This window comes from Ananas comosus, linkage group 25, assembly GCF_001540865.1.
Source record: "Ananas comosus cultivar F153 linkage group 25, ASM154086v1, whole genome shotgun sequence".
Taxonomy (NCBI): Eukaryota; Viridiplantae; Streptophyta; class Magnoliopsida; order Poales; family Bromeliaceae; genus Ananas; species Ananas comosus.
Genome location: NC_033645.1, coordinates 1603281 through 1613328, shown reverse-complemented (window position 1 = coordinate 1613328; position 10048 = coordinate 1603281).

Below are 10048 nucleotides of genomic sequence, written 5' to 3'. Positions count from 1 at the left end.
ATTTTTAATTTTTATAATTAATATTATTAAATTATATATATAATATTATTAAAAATTATTAATTTATATTTTATAAAATATTAATAATTTTATAATTTTATAAAAAATATTAGTTGGCGGGGCGGATTCAGGGCGCCGGCGGGAGGCGGGTTATGAGGCGGGACGAATTATGGGATGTATTTTTTAACTCGTCACGGATTCGGAGCGTGAGGCGGGGCTGGATTTTGCTAGTCGGGGCGGGAGGCGGGGCGTGGCTCCCACCCCCAGATCCACCCGGTTTGCATCCCTATTAACATCAGGCTATGGCATTACTANGTTTTTGTTTCCCAAACCTATCCCTCGATTCGTATATTATCACTGTCCAATTAGCTTCCTCTACTGAAAAAGTCATTCGATTACCTTCTTTATCTATAAATCCGAAGAGATCGACATAAATAAAAACCCTAGAAGCACTCTCTTGATCGAGGAGGGCCGGATCATGTCGGGTTGGCACGGATTAGGGCTTGGAGGACTCCGTTGCTCTTCCCCTATGTCCTCACATCTCTTTTTCTTCAGCACTGCTTCGTTGTCTACTCGCCATGGCGCGTCGACTAGCGAGCCCCATGAACTTCCCCCTTACCTGACCTTTCCATTACTGGCTTTGCGTGGACTCGCCATGTTTTCTTTCTCTCTCTCTCTCTTCCTTCCTTTCTTTCTCTCTGAGCTTACTCCGCTCCCACTTTGTTCGCTGCTGGTTTCTGACTCTGCTCACCCGACCCCGTCATGAGAAACCCTAGATCTCCTCCCAGGAAAAGCCCTAGGGTTTTATCTTTGTTTTGATTCTAACTTTGTTTTCAGCAATCTTAGGATTGATTAGGATTGATGCGAGGTTAAGTAGATTTTCACTGTTTGGATGATTGGTTTGCACTTACTTTGAAATATTTCTTTTTTTTTTTTTGAGAGAGATAGGTAGCACGCTAACCACTTCGTTTATTTCATTTAGAAATAAACTTACCTGGAAATGTGAATCAACTAGGATTCGAACTTAGGTCTCGAGTACCAACCACCAAGCCCTTTGCACTTGCTCTAGGAACGGTCGATTACTTTGAAATATTTATATTTGTTTTCTCTATGAGTGATTAGATAATTGGTTGTGTTTAGATCATAATACTTGCTAGTGTTGGTTGGGATTAGGGATGCAAACGGATCTGGGTTGGTGGAGCTCCCGCCCCGATCCGCCTCGACGGGGCGGTAAATGGGAGAAAATAAACGGATTCGGGGTAAATTTTACGATCCGAGATGGATTCGGGGCAGGAAACGAGAGAAATTTTGACCCACCCTCAATCCGCCCCGCCATGATCCGCCCTAAAAATCATTTATATTTTTAAAAAATATTCCTAAAAAGTAATGTATTTACAAAAAAGTTTAAAATAGAAATAAATTAGTACTTTCATTTTTAATGTATTTGAAACTTTTGAATTTTATTTTGAATTACGATTGATATTTTTTTATTTTTATAATTGATATTGTTAAATTATATATATAATTTTATTAAAAATTATTAATTTATATTTTACCAAATATTAATAATATTATAATTTTTATAAAAAATATTAGTTGGCGGGGCGGATTCGGGGTGCCGGCGGGAGGCGGATTACAAGGCAGGGCGGATTATGGGACGTATTTTTTAACACGTCACGGATTCGGGGCGGGAGGCGGGGCGGGATTTTGCTAGTCGGGGCGGGAGGCGGGGCGTGGCTCCCACCCCCAGATCCACCCGGTTTGCATCCCTATTAACATCAGGCTATGGCATTACTAAAACTTAGGTTTATCCAATGGTGGTGGTGTTTGAGCTACTGTTGATAATCCAATGCACAGCACCAAAGTCTCCTTTTTCCTATTTGTAGGAGCCCATGGACTCTCTTCTTGGTAGCCCTTCTCTTGTCTTGTAGGGTTGCTATAGTTGTAATCTGTTTTGATTTGTCAGACGAGGGAGACTTAGCTGATTTTTGTGTGATCTTCTTGTATGATGCCATGGCCAGAAGAATCATTTGCCCATAAATAATGCTACTGATTTTGGCTTTGTAAAACCGGTTTTATAACATAGTTTTTGGAATTGCTTCTCTATAAAATACAGTATCTACTAGTCATCAGGTAGTAAGCAGAGAAGTTACAGTTTTTGCCTTGGTATGTAGTTAAAATGAGCTTTTAGTTTTCTGAGTAGTTCTGTGTAGAATCTTATCAGTGCTCCTTGAAACATTTTTACCCTAACAATAACACTTCTGTAGAAATAAATCAGCAAATTTTGTATGAGCAATGCTGCATGTATATCCAATTGTACGTGGAAATCTTATACCCTTTTTATCCAAAAGCCCAAATTTTCACTTAAGTTTTATTGCACTTCCATTTTTTTAATATTAAAAATTCAAAAGAATTGTCTAGTTTCTGAATGGATTGTCAAAATTAAATTCTACAATTTAATTTAGTTGATTAAATATTGACGTATCGCTAATGTGCAAGTAATATGGTATCTAATTATTGTCGTCTCATCGATTACACTTTAAAAAATTCATCTAAAATATTATAATAAATCAAAGTTTGAGAATCAAAATGTCACACAGCTCATAATTTAATGATCAAAAGTGTAATTTAGCATTAACAATTTTAGTGGAAAGAAAAGTTTTACAGAGATCGAGTGGCATAGATTTTTTTTTAGAGAGATAGACGTACAGCATGCTATCCACTTCATTAATTTTTTTTTAAAAAAAATTCAACTAATAATATGAAATAATTAGATTTTGAGTTTTAGATCTCACATATCAATCATTAAATCTCCTAGGGACGGTGAGTCGCATAAAATCTTAGAAAGGAGTTTTGCTACTGATCCATACTATTCAGAAGAGGCCCTTCGCCCGCTTACTGTTTCCACGTTTCGTTCAACAGTGACATGCACATAACCCACTCTGACCCCTCTAGATTTTCTTGTCTTTGTTTTGTTTTTTTTTTTTTTGGCTTCAGCTCGTATAAATTCACGTATTCATGCATCAGAATATATAAGGTTTTAAGATATTCGTCGGCACGGGCCGTATACATCGATCCCGTACCAATGGCACAACTCAAAACCCTCTATTCTTTAAATTAATAAGTAATTTCCTCAATAAAGTTCAAAAGATGTAATAAAAAGATATAATAAATAGTTAGAATATTTTGTTGCTAAAGAAAATAAATATTTCATGCTATTATATGTCGGCACAAAAGTACTTTTTTGATCGGTACGGCTCGACACGTATCGTGTTGGCAAGTTTCTGGCACAACCCGTGCGACGGCACTTAATTTCTTGATACTACCTATATATGCACCCCATGTAAGGCGTATACTTTGTACCCCACCTATTTAATAGGTGGAATCTTTTCATCAATGACATCAAGGTGATTGATGAGAAATCCACCAATTAGACAGTGTAGAATTTACACCAATTTGTAAGTATATGAATAACATTACTCGATACATGCAATAATTCTTCATCCTCCATTTCTCTAATTTTACGCACGATCTATAAATCAGGATCTCTTAAATACGAAAATTCAGACTTGGAGATACTTTTTTTTTAAGAGAGAGATAGATAGCACGCTACCCGCTTCGTTTATTTTATTTAGAAAATAAACTTAGCAAGAAATATGAATCAACTAGGATTCGAACTTAGGATCTCGAATATCAATTATCAAATCTTTTGCCACTTACTCTAAGGACAGTAGGTCAAACTTGGAGATTTTAAATTTAAAGTTTTAGAGTATTAACTATTAAGGCGTTTGTCGTTTGTTACTACATGAAAAAAAAAAAATCATGAAAAATTATATTCCCCTAGGTTTGTGTATTAGGAAATCGCGGCCCATGGCCAAGGTACTGAAGTTCTAATGGTAGGACATCTAGATATTCGACATAAGGTCAGGAGATTGAACTACCGTATAAAAGCCTAAATAGAGATTCCGGTGAATGTGTAAATAGGTTAGTGGTGAATGTGTAGATAGGTTAGTGTAATAATTTATTCTCGAACTCTCTTCTATCTTCTCTTTCCCTATCTTTTGCTAGGACCCACCAACATTATGTCAATCTCCACCCTTGAGAGAGAGAGAGAGAGAGAGAGAGAGAGAGGGGGCCTCCTAGGGAAGAGCTGATTGATTATCCCAATAGTGTTGTTACTCCTCAATGAGGTGTAAATGTCTTTGCACAGATATAATTCTTTATCATATACACAAACAATTTTGCTAGAATCTTGCTAACAGTGTTTAGCAGCAGCAGAAATAGAAGTTTCAAATTAAAATTTATATTTGAATTTTAAGAACTCAATTTTTGCTTTCTAACTGCTGCAAAACCTTCAGACTTTTTATTTGCCGGAAATCNATATATATATATATATATATATATAAATTTTTATGATTTAAACTTTAGCCCAACCTTAATATAAAGCCCAATTGAATTATAAAAAAGCCCATTTATATATAAAGTTTCAACCATTAGATCAAAGTTTAATGGGTAAGATCTCATAAATTTATTATTTTATATCTATATATATATATATATCATTTCTAAGAGAGTATGAACCAATTGTCCTAAATAATGGTGGTCGCTATTTTTTATAAGCTGTCCATTCCATCGATCTTCAAACTGCGGCCTAGTATTGGGTTGGACAGATTCATGAGCAAACCTGTGGAATACCCAAAATTCTAAACATCAGACAGTAGAAAGCAGAAAATCTATCAACCCTTCGTATATATGTTGCGAATTTACAATCTTGTGCGGGAATAACCGACTACTTCAATGAGTTAACGGTCCTGCTTAGCAAACATGCCTTCTAGGGCAGTAGCCCGTAGCATTCAATGCAATGAAAAAAAAAAAATGTGGTGCACAAGATGAACAGACGTGCACCGGGTGCATGCTACGGCTTTAATTAATTACCAGGGTACAATCACTGGACCATACCACCAATTTGTAACCGTGGGGCCCGCATCTCTTACTCCTGATTTCGTGGTTCACTCAAATAATAGGATTGATAATTTTATACTATAACTACAGTAAATTATAAATATATTTTTATAAAATTTAATTTTTATATATTGTTTCAATAAAAATTTTGATATTTTCAAATATGTCCATACCGTCATGATCTATTAAAAAAAATTTACTAATCATAGATAAAATATTTAATTATAGTTTGTTAACGAGATGAATTGATTTTTTTAATTTTTTTTAATTAATAGTTGATATTTTTGAAGGAACGTTTTTATGATAGTAAAAAAGTCATTTCACTTATATTTTAACGGTAACAAACTAGAGGAATATTTTAAAAATATCAAAATTTTTATAAAAATAATATATATATATATATATATATATATATATATAAATTAAATTTTATAGAAATATATTTCAAATTTATTATATTTGCAGTGATCTCTACGAAATTAACCCTAAATAATATATAATATAGATGCAGTTGGGAGTACGGTGGGGCCCGCCAGCTACGGTCACGTCATGACCGCACGGCGGCCGTCGGCACGAACGAGGGCGACTGGCGGGCGCGCCCCCGCTTTCAGCACCAGCTTTTTAGTGCAGCAACGTGCCCCTCTTCATTGCATGTCTCCCGCTCTCGACAGATTCAAACCCGCCACAACTGAATTATATATGCATGCGTACGTGAACCGCTGCAAGAATAAATAATTGTCCATAGGAACTCTTCTTTTTTTTCTTTCTTTTTTTTTCTTTTTTTTTCTTTTTTTTTTTTTTGAGAGAGATAGGAATTTCTTTTATGTAACTTTCTGCATATATATATATATACTAGTAAAATGTACGTGCAAATGCACATAATAATTATTAGAAAAAGTTATAATTTTTTTAAATTATTTTTTAATTTTAGGTCATATTTTATATGATTGCCAAATATGTATCTAAAAAATTTAAAATAATAAATCACGCTATTAAGAAAGATATGCTTTAAATGATAAATAATTAACAATAATCTCTAATGCAAAAATTACTTTTGAAATTAAATAGAAAAATAAAATCTGTTAGGAAATAAATTTTTGAAATTAAATAGAAAAATAAAATCCGTTATCTTAAAAAGAAAATATATTTTGAAATTAAATAGATAATATCTTAAAAAGTATTTTAAAATAAATGGGAAATATTTTTATAGGATTTCACACCGTAATCTGTTTATAGAAAATTACTTTTGAAATTAAATAAAAAATTTATATTTTAGGATTTTCACATCAGTAATCTATTATAGAGAACTTACGTATTCATTGTGTTCTATTTCTATTTTTATTTTATATTTAAATTTTTCGTCGGAAAGAGAAAATGGGCGCTAATTTTCCCGCCGAAAAATGGGTCTGTCGACAGACCCAAATTTGAATATACGTGCTTTTATATATATATATATATACTAGTTGAGCGTACGTGCAAATGCACGTAACAATTATTTTATTTATTTTTAAATTAATAAAAAGTGTAATCATATTTTTTAAAAATTTAGAATAAAATATTTGTAAATTTATATGTTATTATTTTTATAGAAATATTCTATGATATCAAATTTAAATTTTAGTATAAATAGATGGATAGATTTGAAATCAAATCAAAAATTAAATTTAATTCACGATTTAAACTCAAATTTAAATTTTGTTGTAAAATAGATGGATAAAAATACTATTTTTTAAAGATTGATATTCTGACAAAAATTTAGATAAGCATGAATTTATATCTATTTTAGAGATAAAAAGAAATTAAATAATTTTGAATTAAACATAGTTCACAGTAATATCTTTTGGTTGGCAAAATTTGGATGAGTATATTTTTTCTATTTTGAGATAAAGAGAAATTAAAAGTTTGTTTCATTACGTTATTTATTTTAAGTAAGAAAAGAGAATTAATTTTTTTTCGCCAAAAATGGTTCTGTCGACATATCAAAAATTTGAAATACGTGATTTTTATTATAGTATAGATATAGATAGGATAGTATAGATATCATATCACAAATAGAAATAAGAAGAATTAATAAAATTCACAGTAGATATTTTTCCGATTGGCAAAAATTTGGAAAGCATAAATTTTTTTTTTGTTGTAGAAATAATGAGAAAATAAAGTTTGTTTAATTATGTTACTTATTTTACGTAAAGAAAGCGGAATTAATTCTTTTCCGCCGAAAAATGGGTCTGTCGACAGACCCAAATTTGAATATACGTTTTATATTATATATTATATATATATAGAATTAGGTTACTATACTATCTATAGTACCGAGCTTCGGTACTATAGTGTTTTATTTTTTATCTTTAGGGCGTTCAAATCAACGATCACACCGTTAAATATGATTAGGGTATATGAATCTCTTAGGAATAAATTTTAGTTTTTTTCGATATCATTTACTTAGTAAATAAATATATATCAAAATAGACGGTAAAATTGAATAATCTTTAAAACTTGAATAATAGGACTTTTAAATTCAAGATAAAAATGTTCACTAATCTATAGTTTAAAGTATTTTTTTATCAAAATTTGAAGAAATTTATATTCTTCTACACCGTTAAACTCCAAACTTGTCATAATAGCCATTGAAAATTGACAATTTTGAAACAGTTTGATTATAAAGTAAACTATGTCAAAAAAATATAAAATTTTATTTCTAAAAACTTTAAATACCCTAGATCAGTTTTAACGGTGTGGATCATTGATTTGAACGCCATAAGATCGAAAACCAACACTATAGTACCGGAGCTCGGTATTATAGATAGTATAGTAGCCTAGCTCCATATATATATATATATATATATATATAGAGAGAGAGAGAGAGAGAGAGAGAGAGAGAGAGTGGGCTGGTATGCTTATGGAAGCACGGAACCCTCTGTGCTTCCAAGTTGTTTTCGATGTTCGGACTTTCGAATCGACGATTGGCTCCATTAGAGTTGATCTAGAGTATTTGAAGTATCTAGAAAATAAATTTTGTGATTTTTCGATATCATTTGCCTAGTGATCGAAGAGGTTCAAAATCAATAATTTTAACAGCCGTGGTAAGCCGGTTGCAAGTTTAACGGTGTAGAAATATTCAAATCACATAAAATTTTGATAAAAAATTCTTTATACTATATAAAATAAGATCAATAACTTTGATCTAAAATTTTAATGTCATATCATCATATTTTGTAAGATTTTTATTTTCAGCCGTTGATTTTGAGCCACTTCAATCACTAGGCAAATGATATCGAAAAATCACAAAATTTATTTTCTACATACTTCAAATACTCTAGATCAAGTCTAACGGAGCCGATCGTCGATTCGAAAGTTCGAAGATCGAAAATAAAGTGGCCCTCCGTGCTTCCATAAGCATCCTAGCCGCACTATATATATATATATATATATATATATATATTAGGCTAGGGCTACTCTACTTTTATAAGTATAGAGCCCTTTGTACTCATAAATTTNATATATATATATATATATATATATATATATATATATATATATATACTCCGAACAAAAATTTTATTCACGACAGTTCCCGTAACCGGACCGTCTGTTTCTCTGACTGTCATGCTTTGAGATTCGTGTTAGTTAAAACGGTCTTATTTTAGGGACCGTCTCTGTAAAATTTTTGTTCCAGCAACTCTCTCCGGCATAAGATGTACTAATAATAATAATAATAATAATAATAGAAAAGAAAAGGTGTGAATAATGTCACGGCTAATTTTGTCCTATATTTTAATAAATTGTTTAGCTGAAAACATAACGCTCGTGCGTGTGTGTGTGTATATATATATATTCCGGTTGGGATATTATAGATAACACCAGAGTTTAGTGGTATCCAGTTTTTCACCGTTAAATTTAACCATTTGATTATTTTTACTCGTTAGATTATACTATTTAACCAACTACATACTCAACCCTAGCTAGGGACCTCTTAACCGCACATTTCTCATTCCAAATGTTGAAAAATTAATAGCACCAATAATTTGGTGCTCTTTATAATATTCCAATCTATTTCTATACATATGTATGGTATTACAATAAGCTGTAAATTACCTCTCTTATTAAAGAAAATTTTGGCCCGTAATAAATTGTAAATTGTAAGTAAATTAATATAAGCTGTAACTAGAGAAATAAAATATATGATTGATTTAGCCTATCAAAAATTGGAGCAACATACATAATTAATGAGTTAGCTCAAACGAAGGACTCACTAAATAATGAATTTGAGCACTCAATCTCCATCTTTTTAAATAGAAAGAGTTTTATTAATCCTGACATAAATTGTGAAGAAGATCCTAAACCACAATAAAAATAATAAAGTGATCAACTATTAAAATTAAGATATTGCTCGGTATTGTCGCTGATTTTCTTTCTGAATAGATTTTTATGCAAAATAATATAAAAAGGATGATAAATTATTTACAATATTTACATCCAAAATATTGTCTAGCAACGAAAAAAATCAAAATGTGAAAGTAACCTTTTTGGTCTCAATTTTTTTTTAAATAAATTAGTGTTAGAAAAAAGAAAAGAAAAGGAAACATAACAACGCTGTCAAAGGAGGCCTAACTTTTCGATTTATAATTTCTTGAGCTGGACTTGAAATTGACAGTTACGAACCCCCGAGAGTTCACCGTGAGAAAAATCGGTCCGGCAAAAAATAAACCAAAAAACATCTTAACACATCATAAACACCGATTTCCACGGATTTCCTATACATTCACATGTCACTAAGAAAAGATAAAACAAAACTCAAAAACCAATAAAACTAATTTACGCATTAAAAAGGTAACGGCTAGTAAGTAATAACGAAACCTTAGGTGACTTATTCCGGCATCCAATCAGGTCCTTGCGCGAATCAAGCGCGACGCAAAGCGCCATTATGAATTTAATGCATGGGCCCGATATCTCGGGTCCATGCATCGCGGGCCGTGCCGGGTGGGACCGCGATCAGAAACATTTTATGCCAGCCTCTCTCTTCCTGACACTGTTGGCTCTCTCCCCTGCCCCCACCACACACCACCACAAGCAGGAGTTCAAATTA